This window comes from Microcaecilia unicolor, chromosome 3, assembly GCF_901765095.1.
Source record: "Microcaecilia unicolor chromosome 3, aMicUni1.1, whole genome shotgun sequence".
In the NCBI taxonomy this organism is placed as follows: domain Eukaryota; kingdom Metazoa; phylum Chordata; class Amphibia; order Gymnophiona; family Siphonopidae; genus Microcaecilia; species Microcaecilia unicolor.
The window spans coordinates 382,209,991-382,236,396 of NC_044033.1; positions in this window are offsets into that span (position 1 = coordinate 382,209,991).

Genomic DNA, 26,406 nt, shown 5'->3' on the forward strand with positions numbered 1-26,406 from the left:
CAAAACACTTTTTATAAAATTCTCCTGGAAGCCCATCAGGGCCCTGTGCCTTCTCTAAAGGGAGAGCCTTAATAGTCTTATGAAACTCATCCTCTGCACACTGCTGCAGAATTGGATAAATATATTAGGACTGGGGAAAGGTGCCCACAGAAGTGTGGCTCAGAAAATTTCACATCTAAAGAGTATAATGACTGATGAAGTCTGAATAGGAACCCTCTCTCTACCCTTATGCCCCTTCAGATACTGCGCTAGCACGTGACCAGCCTTATTATTCACTGCCTAATATAAATATCCTTGCAAGAAATGTCTGCTCAGCCTCTTTGATAAGTATGAAATTGTAAGCATATTTTTTTCTGAAGGTTTAAATAAGTGTCTGCCCTATAATTTAAATAAACTACTCTCCAATTCCTTTGAAAACTATTAGAGCCTTATTTGGTGCAGTTTTATCAAGCTTTGATTGCTCAAGGGGGGAGCTAGTGGCCCTTTTATGGAATCTCAGGTAATAGTTATTCCAAAGACTGGGAGGGAGTATGTTAAGGTGGAGAATTACAGGCCTATCTCCCTTATTAATGTTGATTGTAAGATTTATGCAAAAATCTTGTTAGTGAGATTTTCTGCATTCTTACCATGCTTAATCCATAGGAATCAAACTGGTTTTACACCTGGCAGGATGGCTTCAGATAATTCTTAGACCTTCTGGAATGTTCGTACACTAGCCTCTACTTTGTCTGATCCTTATGTTGCCTTTTTGATGCTGAAAAAGCATTTGACAGGATTGAGTGGAGTTGTATGTTTAGAGTGCTGTGGTGGTTTAGGATGAACTCACAGTATGCTAATACGATGTCTTTTGTACTCTACACCCTACATTACACTTTCTTTCATGTTGTTTAATCTGGCTTTAGATCCTCTTTAGTTATTAGAGAGGCTGATAATATTGTAGAGATGAGGTATTGGGGGGGGGGGGGGGGGGGGAGGGAGGAAGTTACAATTTGTCTGCCTATGCAGATGCTTTGTTTTATATATGTATGCAGCCCTTGACTGCTCTGCTTGCCTTAATTGACAAATGTTCTGGCATATCTATTTATAAAATTAACTGGGAAAATCATTGGCTATGCCCCTTAATTAATGTGCATGCTCATAGGCATCTGTGTGGCCAACCTTTTGTGTGGGCTCCTGATACCATATTTTTTGGGTTATAAGTTGCAGTTTCTTTTACATGTGCTGGAATGGGTGTGACATACAGACATGCAACTTATATACCAAGTAATCTATAATTCTCCAAAGACAAGCAGGCTGATATTCTCACAAGTGGGTGACGCCACGTCGGCCCCGGAGGATTTTAAAGCAAAATCTAAAAATCTCGTCTATGGCGTTCCGTCGCGCGAGCGATCGCACTGCGCATGTGCGCACACCTTTTCCCGCTCGCTGTGCGGACATGCCCCTCAGTTTTTCTTTTTCCGCGTCTGAGGAGACACGGAGTTCGTTAGTGCTTCGTGTTTTCTTCAGGTCCTCGGAGTAAAGTCTCTTTTTTTATTTTACCCTTTTGGGTGTTCTTTATTTTTTCATTTGTACTCTTTCATGGCAGGCTCATTGTGGCTTATATATACAGGTACTTTTTTGTACCTGGGGCAAGGAAAAGTTAAGTAGTTGCCAGAGTCACAAGGGGCTGTGCCTGAAAGGAAAACAAAGCATATAAGCTTCTCTTTTTCTTTTTTCTTATAAAAGTGCTGGTATATTGTTATCTGTGGGCTCTCTCTCGCCAGCAAACTAAACAAGCCCACATTTTTAGGATCCATTTATTAAAACTTTACAAATGGCTCTCCAGAGCTGTGAGAGCTTGCTCCAGCACACCACTGTCTTTCAGCCCCACAAGTGGTGAAGGTGTATGTCACAGGAAAAAACAGGAACCTAAGCAGGTGCATCCCTGGTCAGCCACTGAATGGGCAACCTGGTGATACAATATCAGTGGTGTAACCTTTGAAGTGAGTCTCCACCCGCCTCGGCGCCTCCTGCTCTGCAGGTCATTCGGGCGCATCGGAGGATTTGTCTTGGGCCGGATCATCTCCCTGTGAAGCGCAAGTAGTGTCTCAAAGACGAGACGTATTCTACTCTGCCAGGGATGCCCAAAGGAGATCATTCTGGAGTCCGACAGAGACCGATGCACGCTGGGTATAGTTATGCATCGAATAGGTCTCCACCTGCCTCGGCGCCTCCTGCTTGGCAGGTCATTCGGGCGCATCGCGGATGTGTCTTGGGCCGGATCATCTCCCTGTGAAGCGCAAGTAGTGTCTCAAAGACGAGACGTATTCTACTCTGCCAGGGATGCCCAAAGGAGATGCCCAGAGCTTTGCTCCCTCTGTTATGGAGGTATCCGGGCTTCAGACATCAGTCGGTGCCGAGAGCGTTGCTCCCTCTGTTATGGAGGTATCCTAGCATTGGACGTCGATACACCGGTACCGGGTATCATCGGTGCCGTAAATACCATCGGTACCAGGTGTCATGGGTACCGTCGGTGCCGAGTATCTTCGGTACCGTCGGGTACCGAGTATCTTCGGTGCCATGGGTACTGTCGGTACCGAATATCATCGGTGCGTCGGTACCGAGGAGTATCGGTACCAGGAACATTGGTACCATGGTCGGTGCCATGGGTCCTGTCGGTACCGGGTATCATCGGTACCATGGGTCCCGTTGGCACCGGGTATCATCGGTACCATGGGTGCCGTCGATACCGGGTATCATGGGCACCATCGGCACTAGGTATCATGGGCACCATCGACTATCGGTACCAGGTATCATCGCCCATCGGTACCGAGTATCATGAGTACCATCGGTACCATAGTATCAGGTATCGTCGGTACCGTGGATACATGGGTATCAGGTATCATGGATGCCGTCGGCACATGAGTACCATCGATACCAGATATCATGACCAGGTACCATCAGTGCCATGGGTGCCATTGGTACCAGGTGTCATGAGCACCGTCGGTGCCATGTGTACCATCGGTACCGTCGGTGCTGTTGGTGCCGGATATCATGGGTACCATCGGTACCAGGTATCATGACTATCATCGGTACCATGGGTACCATTGGTACCGGGGGCCATCGGTACCATGTGTATCATCGGTACCGTCGGTGCCATGGTCTAGCAGTCTGGTTTCAATTCCCTTGCATTTCCAGACTTGTCCTTGGCTTCGGGACCATGGGTACCATTGGATGCCATGGGTGCTACCGCCTCCTGCGGCATCTAGTTTTTCACCCGGTCTCCTTCACCGATGCTGCCTCTGGTATGGGTGTTCGCACCCTACTGGGGCAACTTCTCGACCCCGTAGTAGAACTTACCGCGCCTCCATATCGGACGCGTTTGGATCTGAGCTGCTCTGTTTGAGTAGTTAGCTCAGTTCAATTACAGTGGAGATTGTGAATCCCAATGCCCAGATGCTCGAGGTCCTGGACTACCATATTCACCTGAGTCTTCTGCCACTCAGAACAGATAGGAGTTCTAAGAACTTACTTCGGCGCCCCCGGGGCCAGAGCATACATCCTTAGCCTCTTTTGGAGAATGGCGTACCAGGCTGGCATGATCGCGTCCAAAATCAAGTCCTGTCAGATCTTTACGAGCATTCCCACCGGAGTAGGCTAAACCTTTTCACCAAGTGGTCAGGTAGCACACGGTGTGTCGCAGGTTCCTGTCCAAGGGCATTTTCGACACTTGTAATGTAACAGCTAGATTTCTGCTCTAGGTACAGTGATGCGCAGACTCTCATGACTGTGTGCCTCTCACCTGGAGGAGGAGACTCAGCAAAAAATTGTAGATATGCTGTGCATACACTTCCTCATCTTGGAAGTTCTTTAGAGAGAAGAGTAGTTTTCCTTGTGCCTTAAGGGGTCGTACCTATACTCCTACTTCCCGACAGCCGGTTCAGGCTATGCCTCAGCACGCTCGTTCTAGTCAGCGGCGTGCACCTAATCAGGCCCCTGCAGCTATTCCCCAGGAACCAGAGAGGGGTTTTTTGACTGGCTCCAATTCAGCATAGCCACTATAAAAAAAAAAAAATGTGTCCGTACCGGCCAATCTGCCTGTCGGGGGGGGGGGGGGGGGGGGGGAAGTTTAAATTTTCTCCACCAAAGGTGACTTCTTTTATCCTCCAACCGGTGGGTTTTTTCAAATAGTCCGGTTAGGATACATTCTCAATCTGGAATCAAACCCTCCACATTGTTCATTGGAAGCTTAATCCTTTAGCTTCCATCAAAAGTGAGTACTTGCAGAGGAACTCTCTGTTTTTCTCAGCGCCAATGCAGTCGAGCCCGTTCCACCAGGGCAAGAAGGGTTGAGATTCTATTCCAGGTCCTTCCTTGTGGGTTGCGTCCCATCATAGACATAAGGGGCCTAAACAGATTTTGGTTCAGGATGCTTTCCCTGGGCATCCTTCTTCCCATACTTCAGGAAAACGATTGGTTATGCTCTCTGGATTTACAGGATACTTATACTCTCTTTGCATCCAGAGTATGTTTTTTTCCTAGTGCCTGGCTGTTGTTGCAGCATATCTTCATGGACTGGGAGTGCATGTGTTCCCTTAACACGATGATTGCCCGTCTCAACAGATTACAGCACAGTACATATTGAGACTTCTAGACACATGGCTTCCACAGTTCATGTAACTCCCATGGCACTTTTGCACATGACATCCGCTCAGTGCATCCTAGCTTCCCAGTGGTATCAAGTTTAGGGTATCTAGAGGATGTAACCCAACTGTTCGCTAGTCTTCGGAATTCCCCTCAGAGGTGGTTAATTCTCTCCATTTTGATTCTGAGGCGTCCCGTCCACCTTACTCAGTCAAAAGCTGCTGACGAAGGTTGCATCCCTCCTGGCTATCCAACTAAATTATTTTAATTCAACCAAACAATCGGGTTGTGATGCACTCGATAGCAAAGGAGTACTGGATCTTGCCCTCTGAGTCAGGATGCCATGCAGATGTAGCGGTGGGCCCGCAACGCGGCATGTTTTCTCCAAGCCACTTATCTAATTGGCGTAAACAGCAGTCTGGCCGACAGGCTGAGCAGGATAATGCTACAGTCATGGTTGTTGAGCATGCCTATAGTTCGAAAGATCTTCCGAAAGTGAGATACCCCCTCAGTGGATCTTTTTGCTACTTAGTCCAATCGCAAAGTCCCTCAGTTCTGTTCCAGGCTGCAGGTTCACGGCAGGCTACCATCGGATGCCTTTCTCCTTCTTTGGGAGACAGGTTTTCTGTATGCGTATCCTCCCATACATCTGGTGGAAAAGACTTTGCTGATTCTCAAGCAAGATTGTGGAGCCATGATTCCGATTGCTCCTTTCTAGCTGCGTCAGATAGGATTCCCTCTTCTTCTGGAGTTGGAATGTTTTCCAGCTCTCATTACGCAGAACGAGGGGGCACTTCTACATCCCAACCTCCAATCTCTGGCTCACACGGTCTGGATGTTGAGAGTGTGGGTTTCGTTGAGTTTTCCAGAGTGTCTCCCGACTCTTGCTTCCAGAAAAGATTTCACAAAGAGGTGTTATTCTTTTTCATGGAAGAGGTTTGCCGTCTGGTGTGACAGCAAGGCCCTAGATCCTGCCTCTTGTCTTATACAGACCTTGCTTGAGTTCTTTCTACACCTGTCTGAGTCTGGTCTCAAGACCAACTCTGTCAGTATTCATCTTCGTGCAATAAGAGCTTATCATCAACGTGTGAAAGGTCAGCCTTTAGCTGTCCACTTCACGAGAGGTTTATTTCTCCCCCAATATTGAGAGAATTCCTTGTATGTGTCTAGGGGAGATTATTTCTGTTGGGCTTAGCATCCCCAATAATTTTGACAGTTGGCTCTTATGCTTCGGTCAGAGTTCCTATCACTCCTTATCCAGTATCTTGGGGTCCCAATGTCGTTTTCATCCAGCTGCTGCAAGCTCAATTCGGGCCACTGGATTCCTGCCATCTGAAGTATTGGACCTGGAAGGTCGTTTTCCTTAGTGGCTGTTCCTTCAACTCGTAAGGTCGGTGAGCTTCAGTCTCTAGTAGCTCAAGCGCCTTACCTTACTTCTCATCTTAACAGAGTAGTTCTCCGCATGCAGACAAAGTTCTTACTGGCGCTGGTATCAGAGTACCAGCTGATCCAGTCAGTTGTCTTGCTAACATTCTTTCTCCCTCATCTTACAAGCCCTGGCGAAAGCAAGCTGCGCACTTTTTGCGTGGAGCAGACGAGCTCCCTCGGACGGTCCGCCCAGTTGTTTATTTCTTTTAATGCCAGTTGCTGTCGGAAACCGCATCATTTCTTCTTGGCTAGCAGATTGCATCTCCTTCATTTTTGTCCAAGCTGGACTGACTCTAGAGGGCCATGTCACGGCTCACGAAATTAGAGCCATGGCTGAGTCGGTGGCTCATCTAAGATCAGTCACTATTGAAGAGATCTGCAAAGCTGCGGCGTGGTCATCAGTCCACACATTCACATCTCACTACTGCCTTCAGCAGGATAGCCGACTCGTCAGTCGGTTTGGGCAGTTGGGGCTGCAGAACTTCTTTGGGGTTTAGAATCCAACTCCAACCCTCCTAAGCCCATTTTTGTTCTGTTCCAGGCTACACTCATTTAGATGTGTCTTCTTTTCAGGTCAATTTTTATTCTGGCCTCGCCGTTGCGAGACCCAATTGACCACTGTTTGTTGTGTTGTGTAAGCCTGGAAGCTAGGGATACCCCACTTGTGAGAATATCAGCCTGCTTGTCTTTGGAGAAAGAGTAGTTACTTACCTGTAACAGGTGTTCTCCGAAGACAGCAGGCTGCATATTCTCACAAACCCTCCCACCTCCCCTTTTGGAGTTGTCTCCTCCATCTTTTGGATTTAACTGAGGGGCGTGTCCGCACAGCGAGCGGGAAGATGCGCAGTGCGATCGCTCGCGCGACGGAACGCCGTAGAAGAGATTTTTAGATTTTGCTTTAAAATCCTCCGGGGCCGACGTGGCGTCACCCACTTGTGAGAATATGCAGCCTGCTGTCTTTGGAGAACACCTGTTACAGGTAAGTAACTACTCTTTTTGTTATTTGTCTAATGACCTTTTCCTGATATGCAGTCCTCTGGGTTGGGTCCACTTCCCCTCCTGTTCATTCAGTACTTCTTCTTTTTCTGCTCCTGCACCAAGCTCGCTACCTCTCCAAGTCTCCAGGCAGCTACAGTGGTAACATGAAGCATATGGCATATGCAGGGACATTCTCCTGTACAGTGGTTGCATCGGCAATAGTACAAAGGCAGCAGATATGTAGACATTCCCTTGTGCATGCTGCCGCTTTCTCGGCCAGTCCCAGAAACAGGAAGTTACATCAGAGTTTGTAAAGTGAAGATACATACCTGTAGCAGGTATTCTCCGAGAACAGCAGGCTGATTGTTCTCACATGTGGGTAGACTTCCGCAACCAGGCTCACTCAAAACAATGAACACTGGTGAATTGGGCCTTGCAACGGCGAGGACATAACATAGATTGACCTGAAACCATAAACAACTAACTGAGAGTGCAGCCTGGAACAGAACAAAAGTGGGTCTGGGGGGGTGAAGTTGGATTCTAAACCCCGAACAGATTCTGCAGCACCGACTGCCCAAACCGACTGTTGCATTGGGTATCCTGCTGGAGGCACTAGTGAAATGTGAATGTGTGGACTGATGACCACATTGCAGCCTTTCAAATCTCCTCAATGGAGGCTGACTTTAACTGAGCCACTGACACAGCCATGGCTCTAACATTATGAGCCGTGACATGGCCCTCCAAAGTCAGCCCAGCTTGGGCGTAAGTGAAGGATATGCAATATGCTAGCCAATTGGAGAGTGTGCATTTTCCGATGGCGACTCCCTTCCTGTTGGGATCAAAAGAAACAAACAACTGGTTGGACTGTCTAAAGGGCTTTGTCTGCTCCACGTAAAAGGCCAATGCTCTCTTGCAGTCCAAGGTGTGCAAACTGCTTTCGCCAGGGCGGGTATGAGGACGGGGAAAGAATGTTGGCAAGACAATTGACTGGTTAAGATGGAACTAAGACACCACCTTTGGCAGGAACTTAGGATGCGTGCGGAGGACTACTATGTTGCGATGAAACTTGATATAAGGTGCACGCATTACCAAGGCCTGAAGCTCACTGACTCTACGAGCTGAAGTAACAGCCACGAAGAAAACGACCTTCCAGGTCAAGTACTTCAGATGGCAGGAATTCAGTGGCTCAAAAGGAGCTTTCATCAGCTGGATGAGAACGGCGTTGAGATCCCATGACACTGGTGGAGATTTGACAGGGGGTTTTGACAAAAGCAAACCTCTCATGAAGCGAACAACTAAAGGCTGTCCAGAGATAGGCTTACCCTCTACATGGCGGTGTTAAGCACTAATCTCACTAAGGTGAACCCTTACAGAGTTGGTCTTGAGACCAGACTCTGACAAGTGTAGAAGGTATTCAAACAGGGTCTGTGTAGGACAAGAAAGAGGATCTAGGGCCTTGCTGTCACACTAGACGGCAAACCTCCTCTATTTGAAAGAATAACACCTCTCTGCAGCACTTTACAAAACCAGAACACTGTACCAGTGACTGCATGGTAAGAATCTTAAAAGGGAACTTTAAAACAATAAAGTAAGACTTTTGAAGTCAGAATGATTAAATATTTTGACACCCACCAGACAGGACTTAACAAAGATCTGGGTTTTCTAGCCCATTATAAACCATAAAATCGTACTGCTTTGTCACCCTCCTGTCTCCATACATATCTCACCTGTCCCTCTTCCTGTCTCTCACCTATCCACCCCCATCCTGTTAGACTACTGGAATGCTTTGATGTTTCACTTATATATACTGTCATTTCCCAACATTTGCTTATTTCCGATCTGACGAAGAAGGGCAACCTTCGAAATCTAATCAAGAAATGTATTAAGTTATGTCCAATAAAAAAGGTATCATCTTATTTTCTTTTACATGTTTTATTTCTATTGATTACCTTTAAAAATGGACTAACATGGCTACCACACCTCTCTACTTAAAAAAAAAAAAAAAAAAAAAAATCTAAGAATGGGGTAAATTGGGATTAATAGAACTTTGGTTATATTGGAAACTCTTGGGTTGTTTTGTTGATAGTTCATTAATATTTTGTTTTTGGATTACTACTACTACTATTAAACATTTCTATAGCGCTACTAGACTTACGCAGCGCTGTACAAAAGAACATGAAAAGACAGTCCCTGCTCAACAGAGCTTACAATCTAAATTGGACAGACGAACAGACAGCTATGGGTGGGGAAATTGCAGTGGTGAGGGTGATAAGTGAGGGTATTTAGTAAGAGAATCATGGTTAGGAGTCGAAAGCAGTTGCAAAGAGGTGGGCTTTAAGCCTAGACTTGAAGACAGCCAGAGACTGAGCCTGACGTACCGGCTCAGGGAGTCTATTCCAGGCATAGGGAGCAGCGAGATAGAAGGAACGGAGCCGGGAGTTAGCAGTGGGGGAGAAGGGGGACGACAGGAGACATTTACCCAGTGAACGGAGTTCACGGGGAGGAGTGTAGGGAGAGATGAGAGCGGAGAGATACTGAGGAGCTGCGGAGTGGATGCACTTGTAGGTCAAAAGGAGTAGTTTGAACTGTATGCGGAAGCAGATAGGGAGCCAGTGAAGCGACTTGAGGAGAGGGCTAACATGAGCATAGCGACTCTGGCGGAATATAAGACGCGCAGCAGAGTTTTGGACAGATTGAAGGGGAGATAGATGGCTGAGCGGGAGACCAGCGAGAAGCAAGTTGCAGTAGTCTAGGCGAGAGGTGATAAGGGTGTGGGTAAGGGTTTTGGTAGCGTCCTCGGAAAGGAAAGGGCGAATTTTGTTAATATTATAGAGAAAGAAATGACAGGTTTTGGCAATCTGCTGAATATGAGCAGAGAAGGAGAGAGCGGAGTTGAAGATGACTCCAAGGTTGCGCGCAGATGGGACAGGGAGGATGAGAGTGTTATCTACCGAAATAGAGAACGGGGGGGGGGGGGGGGGGGGGGGAGAGGAGAGGCAGGTTTAGGGGGAAGAGGAGAAGCTCGGTTTTGGTCATGTTTAGTTTCAGGTGGCGGCGAGACATCCAGGCAGCAATGCCAGACAGGCAGGCCGATACTTTGTTCTGGATTTCAGCTGAGATATCCGGTGCGGAGAGGTAGATCTGGGTATCATCAGCGTAAAGGTGGTATTGAAAGCCATGGGATGAGATTAGAGCACCAAGGGAAGAGGTATAGATGGAGAAGAGGAGAGGTCCTAGGACAGATCCTTGGAGTACACCGACTGTTAGCGGGATAGATGTGGAGGAGGAACCACCAGAGTATACACTAAGAGTACGTTGGGAGAGATAGGAAGAGAACCAGGAAAGAACAGGGTCCTGGAATCCAAGAGAGGATAATGTATCAAGGAGTAAGGTGTGATCAACAGTATCAAAAGCAGCAGATAGGTCGAGGAGGATGAGAATAGAGTAGAGACCTTTAGATTTGGCCAGTAACAGGTCATTGGAGACTTTGGCAAGCGCCGTTTCCGTCGAGTGAAGAGAGCGAAAGCCAGATTGGAGCGGGTCAAGAATAGCTTGAGATGAAAGGAAGTCGAGGCAGTGGCGGTGAACAGCACGTTCAAGTATCTTGGAGAGGAAAGGGAGGAGGGAGATGGGCCGATAGCTAGAGGGGCAGGTAGGGTCCAGTGAAGGTTTTTTTTAAGGAGCGGTGTGACTACGGCATGTTTGAAGGCATCAGGAACAATCGCAGTGGAAAGCGAAAGACTGAGGATATGACAGATAAAAGGGATGACAGTGGGGGAGATAGTGTTAAGTAGGTGAGTGGGAATGGGATCAGAGGGGCAGGTGGTACGTTTGGACGAGGAAAGAAAATGTGCAGTTAGTTAATAGTTTGTGACTCTTCTTTGTTCTGATCTGTAGCTCTAGGCCTATCTGGAATCAAAGTTGAGCAAGGGTAATTTTTTGGACCCAACTAGGATATTTATAAATTTAAAAAGTACAGTGAAAAATAAAATATCAAGCTTTGAGCCAGTCTGGGTTTTACTTTCATTGCTTTCAATGGAAGCAAAACCCGGACTGGATCAATGTGTCCTCCTTTTTCTGGAGCCATATGGTAACCCTAATAATTATATCAACATTAAAAATGAAAGTTGGAAGGGGCCTGAGCCCAAAGTGGGGGAGCCCATTCCCCTGTTGGCTATGCCACTGGTACCGACTGTGTAGCTATGGAATAGACCTTGCTGTTCAATTGTGACATCATAAACTGATATGATAAGATGTGGCCTAAAACGAATCTACACAGATAGGAGGCTCAAGAATTCCACATCAAAAACTGCATTGTATTCATGGCCATGTATATGCTGGAAATTCAAGTGATTTGTTTCAACCAAAAATGAATTTTACCTAGTTTTATATAGTAAAAACTAGGTAAACTTTAGCAGAGCTAGGAAAAGTTAAGTAAAAGTACCTAGTATATAAAAAAAAAAATTAGGTAAACTAGGTTGCCAACACTATCCCATACCCCACTAGCTGAAAAAAAAGAGCGTAGCCACATAGGTGGAGCCAGTATGGGGATTGCTGAAGAGAGATGAGTTGCCTGAGCCGAGCAGTAGGAGCTTGTGTTCATGCTTCTCCTCAAGGTTGGCACCATGGGTACATTCAGTCATTCATGCATTGTGAGATCAGTACCAGGAAGTATTATTTCTGTAACCACATCTTTTGAATGTGCTCCTCTTGATTGCTTGGAGGAGGAAGTAAACTTTGGGGAGCCAAGCCATCTATTGCAAAAGGGTAGTATAAACTGAGCCAGCTGATGGGGAAGGGAAAAGAGAAGAAGGCGAAACAGATTATGGACAGATGCTGAAGAAGCACCAGGGGCATGGATGCTGGGAAAGGAGGGAATGGAGATAAGGGTATATTTTGTGAGAACGAAGGGGAGAGGTAAGGATAGTTGCAGGGTAAAGCGAGGAAGAGACAGTGAGTGGGCAGTTGGTGGAAAGGCAAGAGGGAATGGATGTTGCAAAAGAGAGAGGGTTGAGGGTAGTAAGGGGTAAAAGCAGTGCTTTTTCTGTGCCAGTACACGCCGGTACAGCATACCAGCACCTTTTTTTGTGAGGTCCGGCTCACCTGCCCTCTCCCTTCCGTTCGAGAACCCGTGCTCCCTGCCTTGAAGTTGCGGCGAACCGGCAGTAAAGACAGCTGGCAGGCAGGCTTGCCTTCTCGTTGCTTCCCTTCCCTCTCAGCGCGTCAAGCCTTCCTCTGATGTAATTTCCTGTCCTCCAGGGTGGGATGCGCTGAGAGGGAAGAGAAGAGACGAGGAGGCAAGCCTGCCTGCCAGCTGTCTTTACTGCCGTTTTGCCACGACTTCAGGTAAATGAAAGATTTCAAGGCAGGGAGCACGAGTGCACGAACGGAAAGTCGGGGAGCTGAGGGAGGACAGGGGCTGGGGTTTGAATGAATCGCTGGACGGGAGGGCAGGGGAGAGAGGAGAATTGCTAGACATAGAGTGGAGGGCAGGGGAGATAGGAGAATCGTTGGACATGGATTTGAGGGGAAATCAGGGAAGAGAGAATTGCTGGACATGGATAGGAGGGGAGGGCAGGGGACAGAGGAGACTCGCTGGACATGGATGGGAGGGGAGGGCAGAGGAGAGAGGAGACATGCTGGACGTGGATGGGAGGAGAGGGCAGGGAAGAGAGAATTGCTGGACATGGATGGCAGGGGAGAGGAGAATCACTGGACATGGATGGCAGAGAGGATAGGGGGCAGAGGAGAATCGCTGAACATGGATGAGAGGGAGGGCAGGGGAGAGAGGAGAATTGCTGGACATGGAGGGGAGAAAGGAGAATCGCTGGACATGGATTTGAGGGGAAGGCAGGGAAGAGAGAATTGGTGGACACGGATAGGAGGGGAGGTCAGGGGAGAGAGGAGAATCGCTGGACATGGATGAGAGGGGAGGGAAGGGGAGCGAGGAGAATCGCTGGACATGGATGGCAGGGGAGGACAGGGGATAATCGCTGGACATGGGAGGATAAGGCAGGGGACAGAGGAGACATGCTGGACATGGATGAAGGGGAGGGCAGACAGGAAGGAGATGCACATGGATGAGAGGTGAGGGCAGAGGAGAGAGGAGAAATGCTGGAAATGGATGGAGAGGAGAGCAGGAGATAGAGGAGAATTGCTGGACATGGATGGATGGAGGAGTTGGCGGGGAGAGAGGAGAAATGCTGGACTTGGATGGCGGAGAGGGGAGAGAGAATTATTGCTTTATATGGATACAGGGGAGGGAAGAGAAGGAGAAATGCTGGGCATGGATGGAGGGAAGGAGAGAGGAGAAGTGCTGGACATGGATGGAGGGGAGGAAAGAAAAAAGAAGAAGATGCACATGGATGGAGATGAGGGAAAGGGAAGAGAGGAGAAAAACTGCACATGGATGGAGAAAATAGGCAAAAGGTAGATCCACGTTATACCTCCTCAGGTCAATTCCACAGAGGAGGACCCAGCTTTTATTTATGGATATAGGGCAAGAAATGAAGAAGAAAGGAGGAAAGTAAAGAAATGGAAAGGAAGCCCTGGAAACAGAGTTAAGAGAACAAATAGAGAGCAGCAGAATCGGAGACTGGGACCAATATGTATAGAAAAACAAAGTCACCAGACAACAAAGGTAGAAAAATTTATTTTATTTTCATTTTTGGAATATGTCCAATTTGAGAATTTACATCTTCTATCTTATTTTGCACTGGGTATACTGGAGCTGTAACAGCTTACAGAAATTATTTATAATGAAAAAAAATCACGTTATTTTTTTCTCCTATACTAGAATAATATTTTCAATGATGTCTGTTTATATGCGCCATGGCTGGTATAAGGGGTGTGGCTATAATAGGGGTGGCGCCATATGTGGTGACCCACCCATAATGAGTACCGGCACCTTTTTTCTACAATAAAAGGACTGGGTAAAAGAATAGAAAGGGAAGGCCTGCTATCCTCTGCTTACTTGGAAAAGTTACATGCACAACAGTGGGGCTGAGCTGGCAAAGAATGAGGAGAGAGACAGTGGGAGATGATGGACAAGGGATGGAGAATGAGGGGAGAGACAGTGGGACGTGGTAGGCAAGGGATGGAGGGGAGAGACAAAGGGGGTATGCCGCTGGGCATAGGGAGAGAAAGTATGCTGTGTGATTAAGTCACCACTGTTAAAGGGGGCAGCGCTGTGCCATAGACACTGCTACACATAGAGGCTGCTGAATCTATTACTAGTAGGAAAGTCGAGATGATGGGGTGGAGGGGTACAAGGCTGAAGATTTGCCCAGGGCATCAGTAACCTTGCACTATCCATGTGACTTTTCAATCTATTTGATCATAGGAGTTAACTTTTCAAAATAATTGGAGGTGCTAAATAGCACTTGTGCTTTTTTTTCTTTTTTAGGCATAGCTACGAGTGGGCCTACTTAGAACTCAGGCCCACCCAACAGCAGCACACTGTTGCAATAGCTGCCAGGAATCGACAAGCCCTATCAGCTGAAGATCTCCTCAAAGACTCCCAGAAACTCCTGTGCTCAGTTTTCACGCATGCATAGAGTGCTGGCAGCAGTGGCAGCTGCCGACTGCCAAGCTGTTCACAGGAGTTTCTGGCCACCTTCGGGGAGATCTTCAGCTGTCAGGGCTTGGGGATCCCCACAAGCTCAAGTACTTATAGATTCTTATAAAAGCTGAGAGTGTGTGGGGAGGGGGGCGTGGCGGGGGGGGGGGGGGTGGAGAGAACAGTTAGTGCCCTCCCATTTCTCCCTCAGGGCCACCCAAAATCTGCTGTCTGGCTACACTACTGTTTTGTGAGTACCATGCATCTAGAAGAGTTAAAAACATACAATCTAACAATGAATTATTACCTGAATTGGTTATTACTCTAGTTACCATTAACTTTTTCTTTGCTTCATGTACAATTTCTTATTCATAATAGATTTTCTAAATGTTAAACATCAATAGCTATCCCAGTATGTTTATGATACTGTATTGTAAAATTGGATTCTTACAACAAATTACTTTCTTACGCATTATTTATTTGTTATGTATCCTATACTGTTTATTGTAAGCCACATTGAACTCAAACTTGTTTGAGATAATGTGGGATATAAATGTCACAAATAAATAAATAAAATCTAAGCAAATAACTCCTCTCTAAGAACACATCCTCTCCAATGTGCACACGCAAACCACGCGCTAAAAAAGAAATTTTATTTTTTTGCAGAGGGTGCATTTCTACTTTAATCAGTTAGCACAGTTATATTGCTGCATACTAACTGATGAGCACAGGATCAGTGTGAGCTCTTACTGCCCTCAACAAGGTGTTGGTAAGGGCTCACATGCTAAGTTTTAATAATGGCTGCACACTAATGGCCATATTAGCGAATGACCATTAATTTGGAAAATGGAAAATTGGCCATTTTCTAGCTAAAATTGAAATGGCCTTAGCACATGGGAAAGACGCACATAAGGACACACTAAGGGGCACTTTTACTAAACCGCAGTAGAGCTACCACACACCAAATCGACACTACTTGGTAGTTTAGAAGTTGGAATGTGCTGTTTCCCATGGTAGAAAATAATTTTCTATCACAGGGGGTGTTCCCAGTGATGATTGGCAGTACGGCAACATTGCGGTGCACTGCCTGATTACTGCACGAGTAGCACATGAGCCCTTACCTCCAAGTAAATAGGTGGCGTTAAGGGCTGAGGCAGTAAATAGCCAATTGCTGTTTTTAATATCAGTACACGGCCATTTACTGCCCCATTAAAAAAAGGCCTTTTTACCCACCGCGGTAAAAAATGGCCCAGAACGCATTAAGTTTACACGTCCAAACTAGCGCAGGCTACTTTTTACCACAGCTTAGTGAAAGGAGCCCAAAGTGAGGTTAACTACTGATTGATGCTAGATGGCTCTGAGGAGTTCATCTCTTACCTAGTTTTCACTATCTGTTTGCCAACCAGGGTTGCCAGGTGGAAAAATTTTTTCCCACCCAATCGAGCCCAAATCCAGCCCAAAACCCACCCAAATTCAAACCCCGCCCCTGACACCTCCACCCCACGTCATCGGCCCCCGCCTCCCCCGTCATCAGCCCCGCCCAAAATGTCACTAACCCCGCCCAAAACGTCACTAACCCCGCCCCCCGCGGCTGAAAAAACGCTTTTAAAACCGCCCAAAAGACCCAAAAGAAGCCCAAAAAACCACAACCCGCCGCGGGCAAAAATTTCCCGCGGCGGGTCGCGGAAAACCGCCCAATTGGGCGGTAAAACCGCCCACCTGGCAACACTGTTGCCAACCTCTGAATGCTGTGATTCCTCCCTCCTCCCCCCCCCTTCCAAACTTTTACAAAGGTGGGAGGGACCATTTTTAGGAGGACCTAGCTGGCCAAGCAATTAACCATTTAGATTAGCAGAAGCTGAAAACTGTCCAAAAATTCCCAAATACAAAATATAAACAAAAATATATATTTTGTTAGGGGCAAAAATACTTCAGATAAGACACTTTCAACTCAGCATTCAGCTATCAAGTGGCTCTGATGTCTACCACAGGTTTTTAAAAAACCCTTTATTTTTACTCTCTGCTTGTGTACATAAAACTTGACCTCTATGATCATAAACATTGAAATTAGGAAACTATTCCAATAGTATCTCCTTTGACAATAGCTTGAATCGACACAGCAACTAAAAATACCAAGGCTTCCTTTCTTTATGGCATCTGTTGTCTAAACATTTGTCTTCAGTCTCAAAAAACATTTCCAGATATAAACATGAAATAGATATCTTCAGTAACAGAGATGTTTAAATCCCTGAGAAAACCCAGGCAAGGACAGAAATTGTTGCATTTCATGTGCTCAAGCATAAAGAAAAAAAATAAAGTTTTTTTTAAAAACCTATGATTGACAGCTGTATGCTGAGTGGAGAACTCAGAACAGCAGAAGTCTTGCAAGGTCATACTGTCTGCTTGAACTCTCGGCAGCCATTTTGAATCGGTGCCAGGAGAAAGACAGTCTGCAGACGCACCAGGAAGGAAAGAGGGGGTTCTTTCGTGCCCCAAAGAGGTCACTAGACCACCAAGGCACCACAGGTAATAAAGGAGGGGAGGGGTAGTGGGTGTTATGTGGGTGGAGGGAGGCTGGAAAATTGGGGAGGGGATCTACATGGGGGGACCAGGGGAGAGAGGGAATCTGGCTTTCTTTGGGGGGGGGGGGGTGTCAAAGTGACAGGGGGGCGGGGTGGGGTGCAACAGGGGGCAGGGCATGTGTCCTCTTTTTTTCTTAGGGTAAATATGGTAACTCTATATTTAAATAATACAGTTAATGATGTCACCTACCAGTGTCTGGTTTAGAGAGGCCACTTTCTCCCTCTGTGCGCTGGAAACTGCTGAAATAGATTATTTATTTATCATTTATTTGGATACGATCCTGAGAAATTCCTAATCAAATTTACATGATATAATAACTATGTGTTCCTTTACATCTTCACTCCGGTTGTTTTGCTAGATATTTCTGCAATATTAAATTTGTTCTATGTATTCCTTATCACATGAAATACAGAAGGTTATAGGCTCCATAAATGCATACTTATAACAATAACAGAAGAAATGAATATAAAGTAGAAAAGTGGGAAATTAGATCTTTTACCAGAAGAAAGGGAGATTGGTAGCAAGAGGAAAGAAAAATATGAGGACAGACAATAGATGTAGATACCATACCTGAGTGTAACTGTACTGCTCCTTTCTTCTCTGATTATTCTGATCTGTTATACCCTAAGAGAAAGCTGCAGCTATTTATACAGGCTTCTGCTTTCACTCTCATAGTTTGACTTTCCTGGAAATCACACACTTTCCACTAGCTTATTAAGGGGGGCAGTATTCTGTTTTGAGTCCTACGCTGAGAGAAAGCTGCAGCTATTTATACAGGCTTCTGCTTTCACTCTCATAGTTTGACTTTCCTGGAAATCACACACTTTCCACTAGCCTATTAAGGAGGGCAGTATTCTCCTGCTTTTCTGCGCATTCAGCATTTGATTGTATTTGATACTGATGAATACTATTTTGTGTTATTTGCTGAGAGAGAGCTCCATCTTTTATAGAATTCAAAAACACAAAACCAGTTGGGATAACTTCAAATCAGTACATCCAATTATAAAAAGAAGTATCCATAAATATATAGAGAGATTTCAAGGTCCACTAATATGGTACAATATAATATAACATTTTGTTTGGAGCCCTCAGTGTCTGATCCCCATCCAACAAGGAAGGAGTAATTGTCATAAAAGTATGGCACTAACATCAACCCCTAAGACCATGTAACACAGTTCTTTAAAGGGTAAGGGCTCCTTTTACTAAGCAGCAGTAAGTCCAGTGCTTTTTTTGTGCCGGTACGCAACGGTACGGCGTACCGGCACCTTTTTTTTTTTGCTCCCCCCGCCCCGTGAGTCCATGTCCCGCACGCAGTGCCAGCCCCCATTTCCGGCCGCTGCTGCTTCTCCTGTTGAGCAGCAGCGGCCGCTACACAAAGAAAAAGATTTTTAAAAAACTTCAAACCTGGCTGAAACGCGGCACCCCGGCACTGTAGACAGCCATTAGGCATTGGCTGTTGCCCCGCAGCCGCTCCTCCTCTTGCCTCTACGTCACTGCGCTCCTCCGGGGTCTTCCTCCAGGGGCAGTAACGTAGAGGCAAGAGGAGGAGCGGTTGCGGGGCAACAGCCAATGCCTAATGGCTGTCTACAGTGCCGGGGTGCCGCGTTTCAGCCAGGTTTCAAATTTTTTTTAATCTTCTTTTTCTTTGTGTAGCGGCCGCTGCTGCTCAACAACAGGAGAAGCAGCAGCGGCCGGAAATAGGGGCTGGTGCCGCGTGCGTCGCGTCTTCGCGCCGTTCGCGCCAAACTTGGCAGGGAGAGGGAATCCAACAGAGGGAAGGATTGGGGAGAGAGAGAACGAGGGAAACCAACAGAGGGAAGGATTGGGGAGAGAGAGAACGAGGGAAACCAACAGAGGGAAGGATTGGGGAGAGAGAGAAAGAGGGAAACCAACAGAGGAAGGATTGGGGAGAGAGAGAAAGAGGGAAACCAACAGAGGAAGGATTGGGGAGAGAGAGAAAGAGGGAAACCAACAGAGGGAAGGATTGGGGAGAGAGAGAGAGAGAGGGAAAACAACAGAGGGAAGGATTGGGGAGAGAGAGAAAGAGGGAAACAAACAGAGGGAAGGATTGGGGAGAGAGAGAAAGAGGGAAACCAACAGAGGGAAGGATTGGGGAGAGAGAGAAAGAGGGAAACCAACAGAGGGAAGGATTGGGGAGAGAGAGAAAGAGGGAAACCAACAGAGGGAAGGATTGGGGAGAGAGGGAAACCAACAGAGGGAAGGATTGGGGAGAGAGAGGGAAAAACATGGAAGGATTGGGGAGAGAGGGAAACCAACAGAGGGAAGGATTGGGGAGAGAGAGGGAAAAACATGGAAGGATTGGGGGAGAGAGGGAAACCAACAGAGGGAAGGATTGGGGAGAGAGGGAAACCAACAGAGGGAAGGATTGGAGAGAGAGGGAAACCAACAGAGGGAAGGATGGGGAGAGAGAGGGAAAAACATGGAAGGATTGGGGAGAGAGGGGAAAAACAGATGGAAGGATTGGGGAGAGGGGAAAACAGATGGAAGGATGGGGAGAGAGGGGAAAAACATGGAAGGATGGGGAGAGAGAGGGAAAACAGATGGAAGGATTGGGGAGAGAGGGAAAAACAGATGGGAGGATGGGGAGAGAGAGGGGGGAAAACAGATGGAAGAATGGGGGAGAGAGAGGGGAAAAACAGATGGAAGGATGGGGAGAGAGAGAGAGGGAAAACGGAAGGATGGGGAGAGAAAGAGAGAGGGAAACCAACAGAGGGAAGGATTGGGGAGAGAGAGAAAGAGGGAAACCAACAGAGGGAAGGATTGGGGAGAGAGAGAAAGAGGGAAACCAACAGAGGGAAGGATTGGGGAGAGAGAGAAAGAGGGAAACCAACAGAGGGAAGGATTGGGGAGAGAGAGAAAGAGGGAAACCAACAGAGGGAAGGATTGGGGAGAGAGAGAAAGAGGGAAACCAACAGAGGGAAGGATTGGGGAGAGAGGGAAACCAACAGAGGGAAGGATTGGGGAGAGAGAGGGAAAAACATGGAAGGATTGGGGAGAGAGGGAAACCAACAGAGGGAAGGATTGGGGAGAGAGGGAAACCAACAGAGGGAAGGATGGGGAGAGAGAGGGAAAAACATGGAAGGATTGGGGAGAGAGGGGAAAAAACAGATGGAAGGATTGGGGAGAGGGGAAAACAGATGGAAGGATGGGGAGAGAGGGGAAAAACATGGAAGGATGGGGAGAGAGAGGGGGGAAAACAGATGGAAGAATGGGGAGAGAGAGGGGGAAAAACAGATGGAAGGATGGGGAGAGAGAGAGGGAAAACGGAAGGATGGGGAGAGAAGAGGGAAGACGCTGGATGGAAGAATGCAGAAAGAAATAGGGGAGACACTGGAAGGATGGGGGAGAGAAAGCAGAGCTGCTGGATGGAAAAGGGGAATAGAGAAAGACTGGAGAATAAGAGGAAGGGGCATGGGGAGAACAAGGGTGAGGAAAAGATGAAAAGCCACAGGTAGATGAAGGAAATTAAAGAATGGATAGTAAGAATGAATTAAATCTGGACAGAGAGAGAGCCTGAAAAATATTGAAGAAAGCAAAGAAAAAGGAGACAAAAATGACAAATGGCACAGAAGAGTTAAGCGCAAAGAAAAGAAAGCAGAATCACAAACTGGGACCAATATGGAAAGAAAAACAGTCACCAGACAACAAAGGTAGAAAAAAAATCATTTTATTTTCATTTTAGTGTTTGTAATTATGTCCAATTTGAGAATTTACATTGGCTGTCTTATTTTGCACTGGGTATACTGGAGCTGTAAGAGCTTACAGAGATTATTTATAATGAAAAAAAATCACGTTATTTTTTTCTCCTATAGTACTATAATATTTTCAATGATGTCTGTTTATATGCGCCATGGCTGGTATAGGGGGTGTGGTTAATGTGGGTGTGGCTATCATAGGGGTGGAGCCATATGTGGTGACCCCGCCCATAATGAGTACCGGCACCTTTTTTTCTACAAAAAAAGCACTGAGTAAGTCCAACACGGGTTTACTGCTTACTATAACGGAAGTACCACCGGGCTACCGCAGCAGCCGGGTTAGCGCGGAAGCCCTTACCGCCACCTCAATGAGTGGCAGTAAGGGCTCCACCAAAATGGCTGCGCAGCAAGTGCTTTACTTGCTGCCCGGCCATTTCCTGCAGGAAAGTGAGAAAGGCTCTTTTACCACCTGCGGTAAAAGGGGGCCTCAGCACGCGTATAAAATACGCGCCAATGCCGGCCCCCTTTTGCCGCAGCTTGGTAAAAGAGGGCCTAAGTGTGCCCATGTGTACATCTGCACCATCATCGGGTCTCCAAGTGCTACATAAGTGTTCATGTACAGTGACTTTAGTTGTATGGCACAAGTGTGAAGATTTTGTGGAATATTACACACTTTTTCATTTTTGAAAAGCACACTTTATTTTGGATTGCATATTAAGACAAAGGGAGTTTTTTTATTTTACCTATGATTACTATTTTTAACTGTGTGTATGTGGATTCGCTGATTCAGTGATCCATTTCTTTATGACGTTTGCCGCAATCGTATGAGGTCTTTTTCCTCCCTTATTCTAAAACATGAATAAAAATTAAGCGAGAGTGTTGAATTGACATTCACTGTTATATTGAGGTTACCCTATAGTTTTGAGTAGTAAATCAGATCAGTTTTTGATTGTATATAACTTAGACCTTCAAAGTCTCTTGAAAGTTCTTACTTCAAATATAAATTCGCTGAGGGGCCCTTTTACTAAAGGGTTGGCATGCGGCAATGAGCTTGCCACATGCCAATCCAGAACTACTGCTTGGTTACCGCAGGAGCACGGCAGTAGTTCCCACCTCCAGCACATGCCATTTCCGGTTCTACAGTAATTTTTGTAGATATTTGTAGTACTGGAACTTAACCAGTGGTAATTGGGCAATGCCGCGTGCTGCCCATTTACCATCGGCTTAGCATGGGAGCCCTTGCCGCCATCTCAATGGGTGGCGTAAGGGCTCCCCACTGAAATGGCCATAGAGAGAGTGGTTCATTTATGCCCGGCCATTTCTTATTCCCAAAAATGGCCAGCCTTTTACCCACTGCAGTAAAAAGGGGCCTCAGCATGTGTCAAAAAACACACGCTGAAGCTAGTGCAGGCCCCCTTTTCTATAGTGTCCCCAGATCAATCCAGAGACTTGTGGGTTATGTCTCTCCACTAGCAGGTTAGATAGAGAGAACACCGAAGTTCGCCCACAAGAGGGCATGTGCAGCCAGCTTAACTTCAGTATTCTCTCTGTCTAGCAGGTGAAGAGACATGCGGTGCAGCTCTGAAGTGATTTGGCTCCTATCCCGTTCCCTCGGGGGTTGTTGAGTTTGATTTGGGGTTGAGGTGCTTTGCGCACGTTGGGGTTACACCTGGTGGTGCCAGGTCCCTACCCGTCTCCCCCTCCAGCCTACTGCTGCTTAGGGATTCGTCTGTCGGTGTTTTTCTCCTGCCTCTTGGAAAAAAAAAAACTTCACAGAGACACAAACGCAGATCCCTGCAGGTTAAGCAGTGTTTTCTCAGTCCTCAGAGTTCCAGGCTTCAGAGGTACGTGAGCGCTAGGCTGGGAGCCGGTCTTAAGTCCGATGTTGGCGTCAAGAGTCCATCAAAAGGTGTTCATGCTGCGGGGCGCATAGGACGGCATCCGGGGCATGTGAGAGCTGTACCCGGGCCTTGGGCAAGCCCCGGACAGAACAGGCAGACCTCTCGGCAGAGGGGCAGTCGGCGGAGTTGGACGATTCCCGCTTGGTGGGAAAGCCGTGGTCGGTGGTAGCACGTGGCTCGGCCGCCACCATTTTTTCTCCGTCTGTTCCGCAGCCGCAGATGACCACGGCGGCAGGTGTGCAGTTCTCAGCTGTGGCGGCCCCGGATCACGGAATCTCAGGCTGTCCTCTTCCCGGAGCGCTGCATGCGACGGCGTTTTCCCCAGAATTTGTGCTGCTTATGCACAAGGCCTTTTTTGTTAAAAGAAGTGGGGGGTAGCGAGATGGATGCCATTTTGGGGACCCAGCGTGGCTCTGGGGCTGAGTTCTCTCATGTGGTTTCCCAAACGGGCCCGTTTTGACGGTTTTAGCCCAGGAGCGGAGGGCTCAGCTCACTCGGACTCTGATGAAGCTCAGTTGTCAGGGGGTTCTCTTCAGGAGTCCGGAATGGCGGGTGGTCACGACGGATGCCAGTCTGTCCGGCTGGGGGGCTCATTGACTGGGTCATTCGACGCAGGGGGTGTGGAGTCTGTCGGAGGCTCGGTTGTCAATCAATCTTCTGGAATTGCGGGCTTGTCAGCTGACACTGCAAGCCTTCGGGACTTTGGTGCTGAACCAGTCGGTACGAGTCCTTTGCGACAATGCGACAGTGGTAGCTTATGTCAATCGCCAAGGGGGCACTCGGAGCGCTCAGTTGTCAACGGAGGCGCTTGTCCTTTACCACTGGGCGGAAACGCGGCTATTTCTTTTGTCAGCGGCTCACATCGCGGGAGTACTGAATGTGCAGGCGGATTTCCTCAGCCGGAACCGGTTGGATGCGGGGGAGTGGGAGCTCTCTCCAGTAGCGTTCGACCGGATCACGTCTCGTTGGGGGATGCTAGTACTGGATCTAATGGCCCGTTATTCCAATGCCAAAGTGCCTCGCTTTTTCAGCAAGGGAAGGGAATTTGGGACCGAAGGAATAGACGCGCTGTTGCAAAGGTGGCCGCAGGATCTCCTGTATGTCTTTCCTCCATGGCCCATGGTCGGTCGGGTGATCGGCAGGATTGCGCAGCATTCAGGAGTGGTCATTCTGGTGGCTGCGGATTTGGCCCAGGCGTCCTTGGTATGCGGATTTGGTGCGTCTGTTGATAGATGACCCGTTGCGGCTGTCGGACGTTCCCGATCTTCTGATTCAGGGGCCAGTGATCATGCAGGATCCCATTCCGTTTGGTCTTACGGCTTGGCTATTGAGCGGTCACAGCTCAGACGCAGAGGGTTTTCAGAGTCAGTGATTGGGATGATGCTGCAAGCGCGCAAGCGATCTACTTCTTCGGCGTACACTAGAGTCTGGCAAACTTTTGTTGCTTGGTGCTCGTCCTCAGGCATTTTGCCGGAGTCAGCTCCTCTCGCGTCCATCTTAGCCTTCTTGCAAGAGGGGCTTGAGAAGCCCCTCTCTTTGAGCTCTCTTAAGGTACAGGTGGCAGCATTGGCCTGTTTACAAGGCCGGTTAGGTGCTCGATCGTTGGCCGCTTATCCGGATGTATTTCATTTTCTCCGGGGCATTAGTCATGTTCGACCCCCTCGGATGCCGGTGGTACCGGAATGGAATTTGAACCTAGTACTGAGGGCGTTACAGCGGGCCCCATTTGAGCCTCTGAGTAAGACGTCTTTGAAGGATCTCACGCTGAAGACGGTGTTTTTGGTGGCCATGGCTTCGGCCAGAAGGGTATCGGAGCTGCAGGCTCTGTCATGCAGGGATCCCTTTCTGCGTTTTTCAGAGGCTGGGGTCTCGGTCCGTACGGTTCCGTCGTTTCTGCCGAAGGTGATTTCGCATTTTCACCTTAATCAGGAGGTGCATTTACCAACCTTCAAGCGGGAAGTTTACCCGGAGGATTTTCGCCAGTTACATTGTTTGGGTGTCAAAAGGGCTCTTCTTGCATATTTGTGGGGTAGAAATGTACTATAAATAATAAATAAATAAATAAATATTTAGAGGCTACTAATTCCTTCCGGAAGTCAGATCATCTTTGTCCTGTTTGCGGGACACAAAAAGGGACAGATAGCTTCTAAGGCTACGATCGCTCAATGGCTACGGGAAGCGATCGGCTCTGCGTATCTTTCCATGGGGAAACCGATTCCTCTTCAAATTCGCGCGCATTTGACTAGAGCTCAGGCCACGTCCGTTGCGGAGTACCGGCTGGTGCCGTTGGATGAGATTTGTAGAGTGGCTACTTCGGCGTCGGTACACACTTTTGCTAGACATTACCGACTTGATTTCGTGGCGCGTCGGCATGCATTTTTTGGCGCTTCGGTGCTGTCTTCTGGGAGTATGCGGTCCCACCCTTCTTGAGGACTGCTTTGGTACATCCCACAAGTCTCTGGATTGATCTGAGGGACAAATGGAAAGAAAATTATCAGGTAAGACATAATTTTACCTTATCGCAGCTTAGTAAGATAACTTCTGCATGTGTAATCAGACAACTTCAGCTTCCAAAATTCAAATTCAGTCTCCAAATAATTAGAGATAATGTCAGAGTTCACTTATCTGAATGAATACATCACTGGTATTTTCATCTGTAAAATTGGGTTTTATATGGCCCTGTTTTGGAAACAAATTCCTTCCACAGGGACCCCCTTCTTATTCTTCTCTAATTTGCTTGAAAAAATTCCTACAGCCAAATCTGAAGGAGCCTCTGTATCATTCCAAAATGGCAACTAACATCGGAGAACGCCGAGCCCTGGTATAAGTGGAAACAGTGATGACATCATTCAAAGTACCTTAATTATTCAAAAATAAAGATCTACAAAATTGAATCCTACTCTATACAGTCATTTAATCCTCTGGGTTTGACAGTGCACATCTCATTAATCCAAAATTGTTCACAATTCTAAATGCGTTATTTTGTTCCCACACAAAGTATCCCAAATCTTTTCAATAAACCATTTTAAATCTCTAAACTGATATTTTGAAGTAACACAATGGGATACATAAGTATTGCCATACTGGGACAGACCAAAGATCCATCAAGCCCAGCATCCTGTTTCCAACAGTGGCCAATCCAGGTCACAAATACTTGGCAAGATCCCAAAACATTTTATGATGCTTATCCCAAAAATAGTGGATTTCCCCAAGTCCAATGGACTTTTCCTTTAGGAAGCCGTCCAAACCTTTTTTAAACTCTGCTAAACTTAACCGCCTTTACCACATTCTCTGGCAACAAATTCCAGAGTTGAATTATTTACATGCTGTGCGAAGAAAAATTTTCTCTGATTCGTTTTAAATGTGCTACTTTGTAGCTTCATTGCATGCCCCCTAGTCCTAGTATTTTTGGAAAGAGTAAACAAACGATTCACGTCTACCCGTTCCACTCCACTCATTATTTTATAGACCTCTATCATATCTCCCCTCAGCCATCTTTTGTCCAAGCTGAAGGGCCCCAGCCACTTTAGCCTTTTCTCATAGGGAAATCGTCCCATCCCCTTCATCATTTTCGTCGCTCTTCTCTGCACCTTTTCTAATTCCACTATATCTTTCTTTA